Genomic DNA, 18,014 nt, shown 5'->3' on the forward strand with positions numbered 1-18,014 from the left:
CCACCTGGGCGCCAGCCTGAGTCTTGGGTTCCCCACCTGAGGAAGGGCTTCAGTTGGCTAAGAGAACTTTACCTCTAATGGGCTCCGGCTCTTCAGTCAAGGCTCAGGGCTATTTAGTGCCTAAAACGTGGCTGTGTGGGGCTCACAGCTAACTCAGATTGATGCCCCTATAGGGTGTCCCACAGGAGAGGATAAATGAGTCCTGCCTTCAAAGAGCAGGAAACAAAGCATATTTAATAATTTGCATGCATCATCATCATTATAACAACAACAACAATAATAAGAGTACAATGCCAATAAATCTGCTCTTATTTTTTTTCCCATAATCCCTTTTATCAGCTTCTTTGTGTTTGTCACTTACCTGCTCAGAGGGCAAGTCAACAGCAAGGAGCAAACGGGAAACTTGGAAACAAGGTATTTACTATTTTCTACTTTTTGATCTTCAAGAAGAATAAGAAGTGATATTTATTGAACACTTAAAACATACCACATGGCTCAGGTAACAGTCTCATTTAAAGAGCTGTAATAAAAATAAATAGACACTGTGAGCAATCAATGTTATCATGTTCCTTTTACAGAAGAAATAATCTTCCAAGTTTATGTAAAAGTGTTAAGTAATAAAGGTTAAGTTCGAAATCGGCTTTTCTGACTCCAAAGCTCACATTTCCTCACAACTCTAAGTAACAGCCATCAATGCAACCATATATTTGTTGGGAAAAAAAATGTGAATGTGTTGACATTTTATCAAGCGGTGCTGAGGACAATAGCTTAGCATCCAGGGACTGCAACATGTAAACATTTGTGAAACAGGCCAAAGAAGGGGAAGACTCAAATACTCCAAATATTCTGCCCAGTATTTCATCAGGGATCCACTTCCTTATCTAGAACGACTCCAGTCAAAAAGGACTTTCCCTGTACAGTAGCTGGAAAGTGGGTGGAGGTGGCTGCCACCTTGGACTTTCTATCAATTCATATCAGTTCCTACAAGCCCTAAGCTTACAGCTAGTCCGTTCCAGTAATCAGTCCTGCAATCCTTCTAGAAACACAGTTCAATATGAAAATGCACTGAAGAATTCACTTCTGGAGTCTGTATTGCTCTCTGAGTTGTCCATCCAGGTATCCACAGCCTATGGGACTAGATCCTACAAGTTTGCTCATCTATTTCCTGACAGTCTCAGGTGCTTCCAGCTTGCCACAGGGCTAGACCCAGATGACTTATCCTTGAACTGGCCTTGAACAACTAACCCACTGAACTTCAAGGAGTAGACTGCATTGCCCTGTACTGCTTCCAAAGGCTGGTGTTAAAAGTCAAGTCATGTGGTATTTTCTGTTTGTGGCATTTTCTGTTTGCTTTTTTCCAGAGTCAAAGCCACGGTGCCCACTCTGTCATCCTGTAACTGCCAGGAAACAGGAGACCATTAAAGCGCTAGAGATTTAGCTTTTGCATCAGTTCGGTTGCCCTCTTCTAGGGAGGAGGGCATGAAGTTCAGAGATTGGATGATTGTCACCCATAGGGCGAGGGTGAAGGCTGGGTACTAAATCCCAGGTCTCTGGGATCAGAACTCCTAACATGGTGTTCTCTCATTGCCTTGATAGAAGGAAAGAGACGCTAATTAGACCAGAAGACGTTAAGAAGTTGGTCTTTGTTTAATGAAAGCATTAGGGTCTGCTGAGGAGATCAATCCGCTGTTGGACTGATTCTGTGGCCTATCAGGGAGGGAAAGACTCCCACAGTGCAGCCGCTATGATCTTGAATACACCAGACCTTTTCGTTGCCTGTGTGTTACTTTCCCTGGGTCCGCAATACCCATTACACCTTCAAACTTAATTGCACTGCTTCCTCTCTGGAAAGTATGGTGGGTCTTACTGGAGCAATACAGGCAAACAAACTACATTTCCCAGAACCCCTTTCTACTGCAGTTACCTATTGATATGGGCCATTAGGAGATGTTTTGAATGCTATTTGTAATACAGAAGTGAAGCTACTGTATTACATAGAAGGTGGCTGGTGCAAGACACCATGTGTTATGGTGTCATATGCTGTCTCTGGTTGGCTGGCTTATGTGGTTAGGGAGTGGCATCAGCTGACACTTTATAGTTTCTCCAATTCCTACAAGCGCTCCTCTAGCAGAAGCTTTGAATCCCAGAGCAGCAGAGGCAGGGTGTCCTGGTGGGGTTCAGGCTGTCTTTGTTTTCTCCTGTTCTACTCCATTCTCCTTTTCATTCCCCAGCTGTCTGTGCTTCTGATTCAAGTTGAAGCATACAGCAAAGTCAGCCTGACATTAACTAATTAGTGAGAACCTACAACTGTGTGGATCAGGACTCAATAACAAGCCTCTCTTATAGTTCATGTTTTGTTTCCTTGATAGAAACTTAACTGTCCTCAAGTCATCTGCAATATGTAAGAATTAATCACTTCCCTCTCACCTAAGTCTATTTCAGTGTATAACACATCATGCTTTTTCCCATGATTGACAGTCTCCCCCACCTTCATGAGGTTAGCTGACTGACAACACCCTCACTGTGTGCTTGTTTTTGGGCCCAACACTGCTCTGAGCATTGTTTAATCCTTACAACCACACAATAAAGCAATAACTGTTATTACATTTCCCCTTTTATAAACAAAGCAACCAGAAACCAGGAAAAGTTAGTTATTGGCCAATGCTCTCACAACCAGAGAGAGAGAATCCATCACTCAGGACCCTGACCCCACGGGTCACACACATCTCTGTCAGGCAGCTCTTCAAAGGACAAGCCTCTCGCGCAGATGAATGGGTGCTGTCTACTTGTCTTGAGGAGAAAATGACTTCTAGGATGTCAAGGTTAAGGAGCTTGATGAAAACAAAAGCTCTAGGGCCTAAGATGCCACTGTATGTACCTTTGGTGCCATTATTTTCAGAATCGAAGTTGATTCCTAGTCAAACCTTGTTAGTGCACAAGGGAGCTGCCAGTATACTCTGTGGAAGCCAAAAATAGAAACAAGACACACCCTTTGATGAGCTTGCTTTTCTCCCACCCTAGCAATGCCCCCCCATCTTGTGTGGAACTCTGAGTCTACACCAGTGGAGACCTGAGCCTAGATAGGTGGAGGGATTCCTACGTAGGTGCTAAGTAGGCAATTTATACATGAACACTTCGCTTTCTACATGAACAAAATGTACTGTCCATTCATACGGAGTAAACACAGACTGGGATTGTTTAGTTTTTAATGTAGTTGACAACTAGCTTCAAACTAAAATGGAAATTCAAGTTTAGGGTAATTGAGAAAGGAAAGGATCATTGAATACCTGAGGCAGAAGAGGGTTCCATGTTATTGCCAGAAAGCAGTTGGCTTGCTCTGTTCCCCTAGGTATAAGGGCTGCATGAAATTTAAGGGATTTAACTTACATGATAAAACTTACATGAGATATATATGTATGTATGTATACTTTCTACATTTTAAGGGATTTAACTTATATGATAAAACAAAAAATATACTTTCTACATAGAGAATAAAGAAAGAAACAAAAGGCGAGTAGAAACAATAAATATATGAAAGACAATGAAGAGTCAAAGTAGGGGCTATAACAGCAAGGTCACATACTTGCTGTGAGGGTAGACAGGTAGAAGCTTTGTGCAACTTGAAGTAATCTCACCACACAGAAGAGGAGAATACACTCTACATTTAGCACATCATGACCACGACCACGACCATCACCATCATCACCATCGTCATTATCATCAGTGTGTCTGGTGTATATATGTGTTCCTGTGTGTGTGGGGGTGGGGGGGGTAGACACCCATGGGAAGGACAGGGTCAGCATCATGTGTCTTCCTCTTCACTTCTCTGCCTTGATTTTGAGACAGGAACTGTCTGGAACTCATTTATGCAGCTAGGCTGGCTGTCCCAAGTGCTTCAGGGATCTGCCTGTCTGCCTTGCCAGTCCTGGAATTACAGACATGCACCACTATGCCCAGCTTCAACTTGGATGCTGTGGATCCAAAGTCAGGTGCTGCTTTTTTTTTCTGCTGCACTTTACCCGCGGAATTATCTCCCCAGCCCTAACTGCTTCATAATTAGTATTATGCAAACGTCCCACAGAAGCCAAACCATGAGAAAGGAAAGTAGGATAAAATTTGAATTCATGAGCCTGTATCCATGGCCAGACTTGGAGTGGAATTGAATATATCTAGTCCAACCTTTTATTCACAGATGAGGAAATGGGCTCTGTGAAAATAGATCCTCCAGTTCTAGAAGAGGCACTCAGGAGAGCCTTTCTCCGGGCAGCAGCAGCAGCAGGCTGAGACAGGAGGCTCTGAGAGAGACCCTGCCTTCCTGAACTCAGTGTCCTCATCCTGGGGATTGAGCTGCTGCTCGAGCCAGGACTTCACACATTTCCTCTTCTGGCTGCTATAGAAAATCACCAAGGCTCCAGTTTGAGGCTCTACTGGCAACAAAGTGTTACTTCCCAGCCTGCTGCCTGCCCTAACCTTTCTAGGCTGTTAGTCTAAGCTCATACACTCTTTTCATTCTTCCCACACCTGAGAGCTAGCTTCCCTAAAAGCTCTTGCCCTTTCCCAAGGGACCTCACAAGAAAGCTAATTTAACCTAAAGGGAAGAGGAACCAGGGGATTTAGGATGATTTGAGGTTTTGATTTCCCAGTTCTTTTTGAGTCTTTCCTGTTAGCGTACTTTTAAAATCTATTTTATTTTATTGTGGTTTCTTACGCCTCTTTTTCCCTTCTCTACCCCAATCCCTCCCAACACCAGGTAGGAGAAAAAGAAGCTTAGTGGGGGAAAGGGGAAGAGTTCTCCTTGCTACTTCCTGCTGAGTAGGGTTCTTGGGTTCCATGGGGCAAGTCCAATCTTCTTTTCAGGAGATCTCCAACTTCTCATGAAACTGCTGCAGCAGCAAACAGGAGCAGCAGGGGGGAACGGCAGCAGTACCTTCTTATTTCTCCGAGCCCCTTTTCTCTCTCTGGTCCTGGCATTTACTCCCTCACAGAGTCCTCAGAAATAAACTATGTGCAGCTGGCAAAGAGCCCCTCTCAGGGCATGCATGAGGCAAATAGTTTGCTGCCCTGGACAATCCGAATTCCACACCTGGGATTAAAACAAAAACACGTTTGTTTGTTTTTGTTTGTTCGTTTCATAACATAGCTGAGTTTTCAAAGACACCAAAACTTCCACTACAGCACACAGCAGCAGTCTGGGGTTGGAGGGTTCTTCATTCAGGGTGTTGATAGCCTGAAGCTTGATGACCCAGGCTTCTGCTTTTAAGCATTTGAATTGTTTTCAACTTGATTGGAATTGACAGGTTAGATAACATGATGTTCTTAGCTCTGACTACATATCAATGTACCATACATATGCTTGAATGTCACTGAAAACAAAATACCATCTGTTATTGATTCCAGATGACAATTTTTGTCAATATTTAATTTTTTATAGAAATTTAAAGTTTGTTTTTTAAGCCCTAGAGTCTTTATTGTTGTAGTTTTGCTATAATAGTCCAAAAGGAAATGACAAGCTGGAAGATATGTGAATGGCTTGTATTGACTTGCAGTGTACAGAGGTGATAATCCTTGCATATCTTGTCTCTGAAAATACACGCGCACGCTGTACATGCTGCTTTTGTAAGCCGCTATGATAGATTATGAGCATGCTATCATGCCAATATGCCCACAAACACATACTTTATAGGTGAGTTGGGTCTCTGAAGGAGATGGCAACTCTGAATGGCCCGGGTGGAAGTTTTCCTGATTGGGGGCTGTTTCGGGCAGAGAGGCTAATGTTGGGAAGGTGGGCAGGAGCCACAGCTTGGCTACATGACACTGTAAAGGAAACGGCAGAGAGAGACATGGGAAGAAAGGAATGCAGTGCCTAGGACCTAGAGGATGTGCTTTAAATAGCACAAGGAGGCTCCGTGGCGAGTAGAGGCTTGTCCTCAGGGCCAAACTAGGCATAGGAGGAAGTGGAAAAACTCCCCCAGCTCTCACGTTCTTTCCCTTGGTTTATGTCACTAGGTGAAGCCTGCTATTCCCTACATCCCTGCAAATTCTAATCACGGCTTTTCAAGACTGGTCTTCAACCAGGCTTGGTGGTGCATACCTTTAATCCCAGCACTCAGGAGGCAGAGGCAGGCAGATGTCTGAGTATGAGGCCATTCTGGTCTACAGAAAAAGTTCCAGGACAGCCTGGGCTACACAGAGAAATCTTGTCTCCACTTGTCTTTAGATTTCAGTATCCTCCTCATTTATAGTGCTCTGGAGTCTTGGCTTCTGGGCTCTGAGTTCTCAGGGAATCTCTCCATGGGGCAGCAGAAGCAAACCTTTCAAACAGCAGGCACTGCAGGTGGTACTAAAGGTAGACACGAATCGAATCCTGGATTGTGGAAACCGAGTCACAGTGATTCCTGAGACAAAGGGTGAATCTTCCAATTCAGTGAGCATTTTCCTCCTGAACACTTTCGTGGCCCACACAGACTCCTGGGAAACAGATACGGCTTTGTGGAAAGATAAGTGACACCCTGAAACATAAGGCTGTGTAGCAGAGGCCTAGTCTGACAGAGGCGAAACATAGCCAGGTTGGCATTTTCTCTACTTTTACCTTTTGCTCAGAAGCATGGTGAACTTGGCTGCAAAACCTGCTTGGGCCAAAGATAGACCAGTAGCACCTGGTCAAACACACACACACACACACACACACACACACACACCGCACACACATACCTACAGTCCTACCTGAAATACACTTGTTCCTTCTTTGAAACAGGCAACCCCTACCAGATATTTTAAGGCACTGTGAGTGCTCCTGCCCCAGAAGGACCTGCCTCGTCTTGTGGTCCTTGCACCATTGTTGAGAGTCTGATTCATACTTAAATGTCGTTTGGTGTCCAGACCACCCACAGCAAGAGACCATTTCCAGATAAACAAGATTCCTTCTTGGGATTTTCCAGTCCTGTATCACACATGCCCAGGGGTGTTCTCCCTTTAGCAGGTAGGGTCAACGGCTCCTTGTTGCTGAACCTTAGACAATAGGACCTGGCAAATACTTCTGAAGAGTAACTCTCCTGGCTAAGCTGTGATGCAAACCCTTCTCTGAGATGATTCAACAATTACCTTCTAGAAATCACTCCGCAAACATTAGGGTGCCATTATAACCCTGTATGTTGTGCTATGACTCACAGACATTGTCTCTCCTGACTCTGACACCGGTCTTATATAAGCCTCAGATAATCACATTTATCAAAAAGAGATGCTGAGGTTAAAAAAAAAAAAAAAAGCTCACTGACTGGGGCACAGGTGACACAATTATCTATGAGTTCTGACAGGAAAGGCAAGGCCCCACCGTGCTTAGTGCTGAGTCTTAATCCTCTAGTGGGACCTTTTAAAACTCATGGTAAAGAAGGAAGATGAACCCGTCTTAGGGATTAGATGGTGATGAGATGTCAAGTGGAGGAGAGGGGCTTCCAGACGGTCTGGTGAACGGCGGCGCCTGGGCCAGGTGCTCACAACCCAGGAAGAGTTTGGGGACAATAGGATGAGTTTCATTTTCACAAGTGAAGGGAACATATCAAGAGCTGAGTGGGCCTCTGCACCTCTCACAGGAATTCTTGACATTGCTGTAGTCAACACTGGCCCTAATGGTGAGTCTGGAGGGATACGGTGTAGGGTGGGAAATGGATGGGTTAAAGAGATCGTGGAGTGATTCTGAGCACGAGTGAGTGTGCCAGCTCTCCTCACAGCCCATGGTTTTCATACATTGTTGGATGGACAGACCAGAGTTATACTGGAAGGGCAAGATGGAATGACCATGATGTTCAGGGAAGCAGGTCCTCTCCTTCTTCACGCTGTAGAAATGGTCTTCTTGGCAAGATGCTGTGTGACTTGTGAGAAGGTCTTGGTGGATAAGGTATCAGGTTAGTATGTCACACTAATAAACAGCACACTTTGTAACTGAGAGTTAACGCTTACCAACTCGCAAAAGCAAAAGCCGCAGGGAGGAAGGGCTAGCAGGCTAGAAGAATCCAGAGAAACTTTTTTTTTTTTTTCCGGATGAATTTATAAGAAACACATCTCCAGCATGCTCTAGAGTTGTCCTTAAGGAAAGAAGAAGACAATCAGGAATGGAGTTGGGGGTGTCTCTTCAGCTTGTCATTCCCCTGCAGTCTCCAGTGGTGTAGAACTTAGCTGTGACACCGAGCTCTGCCACCGGGGGATACAGGCTCTGATCCTGGAAGTGGGTCCAGTCTGCTAGCTTCCTGGCAGCAATTGTCTAGGTAACAGCAGGTGATCTTTTCAGCATCAACCCTGGAGAGCACAGCAGTATGTAAGTCATGTCAGCACAGTGGGAAGAGCTATGTGTTAAGTTCCTGGGACTCGTCAGGCCCTGTACTAGACAACAGAGGACTATCCTGGACCGGCGGGCAGGGCGCTTGCCTGGAGGAGCTTCCAGTCTGCCAGCGGCTGGAGCTGGAAGAGGCCTCAGAGGCCGAGTGGGTGGAGGTGCCGGAGAAGGAACACAGAATGGTAAGCAGAAGCCAGGAGCTGCAGCGAGGTCGCAGAGTCTGTCGTTTACAACTTACGCTTCAGTGGTCCTCGTGAAGTTTATGTCTCTACCAACCGGGAACGGCACCGTACTTCACAGTGTGTTCTGGACAAAACAAATGCCAGGGATGTGCGTTATCATGGACAGATCACTGAACAAACGCAAGGTGTAAGGTGAAATGTTTTATTATGTTGTTTCCTCGGGCAGCATCTCGTTGTATGGATCAGGCTGCTCCCTGACTCCCTGGCTCATGCACTCCACTGGCTTTAGCTTCTGTAGAGCCTGGGACTACAGATGTTTGCTCAGTGCCTGGTGAGAGATTAATAATAAGTCACTCAAAATAGTTATATTAGTGTATAAAGGGCAATAATTAGTGCAATACAGGGCAACATTACCTTAAACACAAAGAAGATCTGTTTTATGCTGGTACATACACTATAAAAAATAAATCACAAAAACCACCTATGCCTGGAGCAGTGGTTCTCAGCCTGTGGATCAGGTTCCCTTTGAGGGTCAAGCCACTCTTTCACAGGAGTCGCATATCAGATATCGTGCATATCAGATACTTGCATGACGATTCATAACAGTAGCAAAATCACAGTTATGAAGTAGCAATGAAAAAAACTTTATGGTTGGGGGTCACCCTACCATGAGGAACTATATTAAAGGGTTGCAGCATCAGGAAGGTTGAGAACCATTGCCTTAGAGGAGCTTTGATCTGGTTCTTATCAGCAGAGGAGCTGGGTGGGTCCCTTACTGCTCCATGTGCTCCATGAAGGATCTGGAGCCAAGTGTCCAGGTAAGCATGAATTTCTGATGTGAAAGAAAAGAGTATGTGTCCATAATTAAAGGTCACAGAACAAACAAACCCAAAGTCAGGTGGTGCTAAAATCTTTAGGACAAGGAAGATCGACAGTTGCTGCTGAATTAGATGGACACCTTGACTATTAAAAATGAGAACATGGATTTCAGCAATTTTATACACATGGTAGTTTTATTTTTCCTGATTTTTACATTCTACTTTGTCTGCATTCAACTAATGCATCTAGTGTCCCACCAACCAGAAAATAAGCCCATTGAGTTAGAGGTTTGTTTAAGACAGTCTCTGCAGCCCACAATAGCATGGAACTCACTACGTAGCCCAGGCTGGCCTCATTTCATAGGAATCCTCCACCCTCAGCTTTGCAAAATGCAGGGGTTACAGACATGAGCCACCACCCCTGGCTAAAGCCCTATAACTAAAGTATAGTTTTCAATTAACATGTCTGCTCATCGAGATGAAACAATAAAGCCCAATGTTGGTCCTTTCTCTTTCCCTCTGTGGGACTGTAGTTAGAAATCATTACTGACAAACAAGACCTCTACACAGCCTATAGTATGCCAGGTCAGCAATTAAGACAAAACACCCAGAACCTTGCTGAGTACGAACCATGACATCACACACCCTCCCACCTGGCTACACTCTCAGGGGAGTTTAGGAATACAGACTACTTAAATCCTGGACCTCCGGACTGAGACAGACTCCTAAACCGCAGGAGGTGGCAAGTGGAACAAGGTCCCTGGCCTGAAAACCAGTCAGCCTACCCCCATCTTTCTCTGCCTGCGACTTCTGGAGCGCCCTCATGTTTTCCCACTCTTGCACAGACTGGTGAATGAACCCGGAATCAAGGCGGTGAGCCTGCCAGATCTAACCCTCTGATTTGTTTTTTTTTTTTTTTTTTTTTTTTTTTTTTGCTTTGACCGAGCAACATGGATTGAACTGCGCCTCCTTTAAAAATCACTATGTCGATAGCCAAACTACTTGTAGCTTAGAATGTGTGGACCAGGCTGCTCCCTGGGCCTTCCTTGGTAGCTTAGAATGTGATCGTCTTTCAAGGTCAGGTCTGTACAGAACTACCTAAGCTAAAAGGGGGTCTAATTGAGGGTGGGCTCTAATCCAGCGTGTCTACTATCCCTATAAACAAGCACACCTTTCACAGACAAGGACATCCGTACAGGTGAAGGCCATGTGAAGAGGCAGATGACCCCTGTGAGTCAACGAGATGGCATGGAACGGATCCTTCCTTCTCAGTCCTCATAAGGAACCAACTATGCTCACTCCCAGACTTCGGACATCTAGAGTCAGGCCCGGAAGACAATACGTTCTGTTGTTTTAGCTGGCCCAGGCTGCACTGTGCTGTGGCATACACAGCAAAGAGACACAGGGTGACTTTTTAAACACACACTGTTCTTGACTTTTTCCCACTCAGCTGCTCAGTTTATGTGCCTGTTATCTGGCTTTTTAGGCACTGAGACTGTAATCTCTAGAAGAGACTCCCAAGCAGCTTTTCAGGCAATTCCTACTCCATGACAGTCTCAACTCCAAAGCCTGGTGGGGCAGACTGCATACCCTAACCCCGTGTGGTCTGCTGATACAGGTTAAGCTCTTGCTACACAGGGAGAGAAGCCTTGATCTGGAATGTCTGCGGTCTGTCCCCACAGCAGATTGTAGTTTACTAGAATGCGCTCACCGGAAAGTAGAGGTTGGGGATGGACAGAGGCATGGCGCTGACGCTTTGAAGAGGCAGACGCAAGTTTGGCACCCAACCGCCACCAGCTACCCATTCCTCGACCTTTTTCCCTGGTAGCTTTATGCCGAGGTTGATGTTCAACCAGCTGAGTTCAGCATCAGGAAACCAGGGTCCTTCTGATTTACCGAAATGAGTTGTAATAAGCTTCCAAACCTCAGGGATCACGGCGTGTGGGACAAAAGGTCTGAGCAAATTAGAGGCCTGCGGCATTGGAAGGTTGGCCTTCGTGAGACTCGAAGAGGCACATAAAAGACTGGGGGAGGGGGCGTGAAGAAGCCCCTCTCTAAACACATCGTTGCAGAGTTCCTTCCAGCGGAGATGTTTTGGGTTCCTCTGGGATTCTAGAATTCTAGAATTCTCGGTCTCCGACCTAAAAAAAAATGAAGCCCAGAGGTCAGGGAAGGATAGTAGGCGGGCCGCCAGACCGAAAGAACAGCCCAGCAGAGGAACACAGGCTCTCTTCAACCATGTCCTGGGTTGTGTCACCCCTTTGCTCAAGTCCTCAAGTTCTCTCGTAGTGAAACACCGAGTCTCTGAAAGCACTAAGGCAGCCCTATAGGCTGGCTCCTATGTTGCCTCCCTGACCTTAATGCCCACTCCTTTCCTGGGCCCCTTCACCCCAGCAGGATCTGACGCTGCTGCAGCCACACAGTCTCCATCTTTCTAAACTGTTCATCAAGGTCACTCTCAGGCAGACACTACTGTGGCCATATGCTTGGTAAGGCCCTGCTCTCCACCAAACCCACTGGAATCTCACCCCCGCTGTTGTTCTTCATCAGTGTGTGAGTCTGTGGGCCCCTGGTCACCCCAAACCAGGGATTTTGATGTTAGGATTTAACCTGTCTTAGCACAACAAACTTTTGTCCTGCTTATGACATGGAATAACCACTGGTCTTCCTGCTAGGAGGCACGTTCTACAGAGGCATGTGGACCTAAGGTGCCTAAAGTATGCCTGGTTGGGCAAAGCTGCTTGAATGGAAGAGAATGTTAAGAATTAGCATTTTTGAAGTAGTTTAAGCTCCCTAGAGCAGTGGCAAAGACAATACAGGTTAATAAACTCCTCGCAAAGATGTTTTATGTCTTCGTATTTCCCTGGAGACTTGTGATATTAACATTAGCATTACTGGTTATAATTCTAATGGGAGATATGCAGCCCTTTGGATTGCAAATGGCCTTTCTTCCTTGGCCTTCCCCTCTCCACTCTCTGCTTTCTCCTCTCTTCTTTCCTCAGCAGTCCTCCCCTCTCCTAACATTAACGCAAAGACACCCCCTGTATTTCAAGGCTACAGAGGACAAAGAAGAGTCTACTCATGAACAGATAACGAGGATCTTCAAGGCTTCATGGTTGAGAAGAGCAAGAATAAAGCTGCAAGCAAACTCTAGTCCTAAGTCATGGCTGGTCCTGTTTCTTTGGGCAATGCAACCATTTTCCAGCCTGACCCCATTTCCTCCACCCTGGCTGCCTCGGCTAGAGCGTTTTTCTGACAAGGTGAAGATGGCAGCTGCCTCTTCGGCTGGGATGACCCTGAGCAGCTGTGGCCTACACTGCAAAGTGGTGAGTCACCGACATTCCTGCCTTCTACACCGCACTCTCTCCCTTCACTCAGTCCTTCTGTGCTCCGTGCCCGCCGTGCCAGAGGAGGAGGTGCTGCCAGCCGTGGCTTGCCACAGGGTCCTCAGGCGCCCTGCAGCCTGGCGACGGCAATGCCATCTGGCACCCACCACAGCTGCAGGGCCTCCAGTCTGGCCTGGAAGTCCAGAGGGGGAGGACTTGGCCTTGGTTCAGGAGAGCCCTCTTGCCTCTGGTCAGTATACTGTCGTTTCCTAGATGGAACAAGTTACTGACTGCCTCCAGGCCTCAGACTCCTCAGCTGTCAGGGTAAGGGAATAAGTAGATCTGAGATTCGTTGGTCTTGAGTTTTCTCAGTCCTGGATCCCCTTATATTGGAGAAAGAGTCTTGGGTCCTGGTCCCAAATTGGAAAAGTACCCAGCATGGAGAAATGGAGAATGATGAGCAGAGAAAAAGAAGTGTCAGAGGGAGAGATACGATACGGCCGCTACTGCGAGGATCAGATGACTCCAGCATAGGTCAAGCATGTAGTCAGTGGTCAAATATTTGCAACAGCAGTAGTGAGAATGACATCTGTCCTGAGTGTCATCTGCTCCTGGCACCCACTCTAAGCCGGGCCCTGGCTTTCCATTGCCATGTGTTCTTTGTGCCAACGGTGCTTGCCTCTGACCCATCTTCCCGAAACATAGCTGCGTCATGCATTCCTTTCCTGCTCAAAAGCCTCTCCCGGTGCCCCAACACCCCTTGAGTTAGGCGCCGGTGATTTCACACTGTCAGTTAAGAGTCCGAGCACACAACGCCTCCTCCTGTCTTTTCCCACTGTTCTCAATTCCCCACACCTGTCCAGTGCTCTGGTAAACCTACCCTCAGTGCCCAAAGACAACAGGTGCTGTCGATTTCTGGCAGAGAGCAAAGAGATGGTATGTTTAGATGTGGCACTGGGGTCAGAAAATTCATGATAGCTGTGTGGCCTTCAGCAAGCTGCATGACTGTTCTGAGTCTCAGTGTCCCCCCTCTAAAGAAGGATCTGTTGATGGCACCTTTGGAGGCATGGCTATGAGGACAGAAGCAGGATGGAAGGCAACTGATCCTCCAGAGAGTCTGACCTGCAGATCCTACACTGTCTGGGTCCTCCCTAATGCCTAGCTCTTCCCTGCCCTTCCCCAGTCCTCCTTCCTCACACACCTAAGGCACTCTCTGCTTTCCCTTTCATAGGCCAGTGATTTGATTGTTTTTTTCTTTTTTTTTCCATTGTTCTTCTTTTTTTCTTCTACCAGAAGTGAAGCACTTGAATGTAACAAGAAGCTTTTCACCTACGAGTGTAGGTATCTTTCTCAGCATCAAAGATAGCGTTTTAAAGGTGTCCATCAGAGTGCATTGGACAACAGGATAAAACGAAGGAATTGGCTTGAAGGTTTGGATCAGCAAAATCTGGGGGTGTCCCCTGGAATCCTAAGGGTGGGCTATCTCTTCCCCAGTTGGGGTACAGGATGGCTGAGTGCCAGCTCCAAGTTAGGCATGTGTCCTCCTATGAGCAGATAAAGCCACCAGAGAGCCCGGGCCAGGCTGACTTTCTTTCCTCCAGACAGTGTTGCAGTGTAAGAGGGTTGAGCGTGATGGGCCCGTGAGGACAAAGAGTGGGTGGGTGGGAGGTGATGAGTGGGACAAAGAAAATGTGACTTTATTCTAGTTTACCTCTTACCTTCTGGGGCAGCTTGGAGGTGTCACTTATTCTGGCCCATGAAACGAAGGAAACGGCTTCTTAAAACAAAACTCTTCAATGTGGTCCCCAGAGCGGCAGCAATGGTGTGCGGTGCTGACAGTCTAAATCGGCCACTCTGGAGATGGGGTCCAGCTAATCATCTGTTTTATTTGGCCCTCAGATGCTCTGTGCCACGGTCAAGTTTGAGAACCATAGGGCTACATACATGTGGGCTTTCAGAGGCCTCTCCCTCTGACATGAGGCCTCAAGGAGAGTGAGGCTGAGGCCCAGGGAGCCCTAGTGAGGAGGGCAGGTGAGATTCAGGGGTATGACAGTGAAATCCCCTTACCACAGAGGAGGCAGCCACAGTTTCAGACCTGTGAATATGAGGGAGAGCTCTCCTGTGTTCTGGGAAGTTGCACTCAATTCATCTTCACTCTGGCTGCCTTTGGACACAATATGGCCAAACCCTGAGTTTTACATCCCCTTCATGGGGCTCAGCAAATCATATGAAGCAGTCAAGAAGCTGCTTAAGAAATGCTCAGGCTCCCCAGATTCCCTCTCTGCCCCTCTACCGGCACCATAATGATCCACTTCAAGTCTCTTCTCCTGTCATTTTAAGGAGTCATGATGATGATGATGAGGAGGAGGAGCATCAAGGGGCAGAGTGGGTGGGGAACCCCGTGGTTAGAGAACCCCACAGCGGGGCCACACAGTTGCAGAAGCAGAACTCAAATGGTTTGGGTAATGCTCTGTATGAGAGAGGAAGGCTGAAGGGCACAGAACAAAAGAAAGGCCAGTCAATCCTTTCCCCACATGGAGCCAGCATCCAGGCATCCATTCTTTTACTGAAAAGCAGGGACTGCACCAAGAGCAGAAGGAGGCAGGATGGAGGAGCAGAAGGGCAGTGCTGGGCCCTGGAGCTTGTGTGACAGTGGCCACCTCCATAACCATGCCAAGCAGATGCGTCTCGAGGAGCCAGGCAGAAGGAAGTGTCTGTGGTCTGAGGCCCCACCCTGGATAGTTCTGTAATGGAGCCATCCTCAGAAGAAGAGGAAGTACCATGGCATGGGCAGGCAGTGCTGTCTTCCCACAGAGGGATGCCCCTCTCCTTGGTTCCGGTGAAATGGAATGAGACCCACATCTCTTCATATCTCTGTGTGTCTTGGTCTCTGAAAGTAGGGAATGATAGTGATGCCAACTCAATCCTTTTGCCCAGGCACACGAAAAAGCACGGTGGATAGGGTTGGCCATATTGACACCTCTCCTTTATCTAATGTTGCCAGTTGTAGGAGTTTCGTGTGCAGTATCACATCTGATGCCCTCAGTCAAGCCTGGCTACAAAGTCTTACTCTTGTAAGGCAACCAAGATAGAGACAGGTTGGTTTCTCCCAGCATCACACAGCAAGTCTGGAGTGCCTTAGGTGTTTTCATTGGAGCTTCGTCATTTTCTTACACCTTCCTGCTTTGTCATCCATGAAAATTCAAGGCATTTTCAAGAAAATGTTTACTCCCCATTGCATCACCATGGCTTCATGTCACTCCAGATGCTTGCAACTCTCACAGATCGTATTCCAGTTCCCCCATTCCTGGAACTCAGCCTTTTTTTCCCCTGTAAGGAGAAATTCCGTTTCCACTTGACAAGCTAGCAGATTTGGCTGTGACTTCTACTCTATTTCCCTCAGAGTCTGGACAGAATTCCTTAAGAGTCCACAAGGACTTATTGCATTTGCTAGTTCTCAAGGAGGTCAAAGGGAAGCAGCGGATTCCCAGGAGCATGACTCTGACCTCTAAAGTCGTTCTAGCCCTCAAACGGCAAGACCTTATAAGAGAAGGAAGACTCCTGAGACATTCCAGGGTTTGGGGTGCTTCCTCGGTGGAGATTTGTTCTATGTAGCTGGGAATCACAGTGCAGGCTCAGGCCCCCTGCTGCTCTGGAGCTAGGCACCTGCTCTCTGAATTCTGCTCTCTGAATTCTCTTCTCACCACACTTCTGAAGTGAGGGAGGTAACAGCTGTCTATAAAATGTTTTATGACCAAGCATCAGGCACTGTACTGGAGCCAAGTATTGTGGAACAAATGAGCTTTGCCTAAAACTCACCTCCCAAGGCATTCAAGTGTGGAGTATGTGGAGAAACCCAAAATGCCATGGTTGGAAGGGGTATTTTAGCAGTTAACATACCAGACCATCTACTCAGCCTCACTCTCTGTGACTCCTCGGACATGAACCCCGCGTCAGGCCTGCTGGGTCCCTGGATGCCAACACAGGATGTCTTCTCAAGTTGGGATGGCCAACTTTGCATACTTCTGATGACAGCTGACTTCCCCAGAAGGCAGCCCAGTTCTTTGCAGTACATCACAGTCAGGAAGCTCCGTCCTGCAACAAATGGGGGACTGATGGCTTCTCATTTTCACCATCCTTCACTACTTTGTCCTCTGAAAGAATCCCCAAGGCGAGTCTGCCTTCCATCTCCCCTTCCACCAGTAGACAGAGGGCAGCCTTACTGTCTTTTTTTTTTTTTTTTTTTTCTTTCTTTTTCAGGGAGACTGAGATAGGCCATTCTAGTGAGCATGAAAAGGTGGCTTTGGGTCCTGAGTTTTACCTTCACCTCTTCCACCTCTGTTGATCTAGGAATGAGACCTTTCTTACATCCTCACAAAACTTGTGTCCTGGAGGTGCCTGCCAGTTTATCACTAGAGTGTTATGTTTTGAGCCTCCATAGGACACAAAGCCAATAAGAAGGAAGGAAGGATGAACTCACTCCAGAGGGTGATTGCTCCTGTGAGGAGGTGGAGAAGAAAGATATTCACTCTCTACCGCGCACCTGTGGCCCCTGGAAAGGATATTCATCACAGACGGATCGGGTGTTTGTTTAGTCCTCTGTGGACCGCGCACCCACAAGACTCTCATGCAGGGTGCTCAAGGCTGCAGATTCATACAGAGCAGCCCTTCAGAAGCTCTAGAAGGGAGCTGTCTGCTTGATGTCCACAGTAAAGAGTTTCTGAGCTCTAATGTTTGATGGGCTGGGTATCATTCTGTATTGGAAGATGGTTGACAGGGATGAAGGCCAAAGGATTTGAGTCCAAAACCCTAGGTTGGAATTCAGACCTTCATATTTTGTCTGTGTGTTATTGGTTAAATCATGTCAGTTTTGTGAGTCTCATAGTCTCAATCAGTAAAATAGAGGAAGAACGTCCCTGCACTGTGAAGCATGTGTGCATGCTATTACTGTTGCTTTCAATATCAAATGTGCCCCAGTTTCTTTTATGAACTATTTCAATTATTGCTAATTAATTATTATTATTAGAATGGTCTGCTCCCAGATTGTCCAGCCCTCCAAGTTAGCAGATACTAATGTGAGTTAGTATTATCAAATACTAAAACAGAGGGACAGACAGCCTTTCACTGCCCTTTGTTTCGGGATGTTGTATTGCACGAAACCACACGCGAGCCTTTATCAAAAAGTCACTATACATTAACTAGTGAGATAGCGCGTTATCAGCTACATCCCAGTCTGCTCAAGCACATTTTGGGAAACGAAACTTTTATGTTCTGTTTCGGTTTGAAATCTTTGTAACCTATCACAAATGTGTTCCCGTTTGTGTGAGGAGCAAATGATGTCCCCAGTGACTGTGGATTG

At 46.7% G+C, this 18,014-nt stretch overlaps 1 long non-coding RNA gene across 2 annotated transcripts in view; it reads right to left on the reverse strand.

The window, feature by feature from the left end:
- Positions 1-531: 531 nt before the first annotated feature.
- Positions 532-18,014, reverse strand: part of LOC132648516 (uncharacterized) — a 221,050-nt gene continuing 203,567 nt past the window's right edge. For both annotated transcript variants that reach the window (XR_009586915.1, XR_009586914.1), the window contains 3 exons: positions 16,556-16,750; positions 11,041-11,470; positions 532-8,839 (listed from right to left, as the gene is read on the reverse strand). This is a non-coding gene — a long non-coding RNA (uncharacterized LOC132648516). The remainder of the gene's footprint in view (positions 8,840-11,040; positions 11,471-16,555; positions 16,751-18,014) is intronic.

Source organism: Meriones unguiculatus, chromosome 17 (genome assembly GCF_030254825.1).
Source record: "Meriones unguiculatus strain TT.TT164.6M chromosome 17, Bangor_MerUng_6.1, whole genome shotgun sequence".
Taxonomy (NCBI): Eukaryota; Metazoa; Chordata; class Mammalia; order Rodentia; family Muridae; genus Meriones; species Meriones unguiculatus.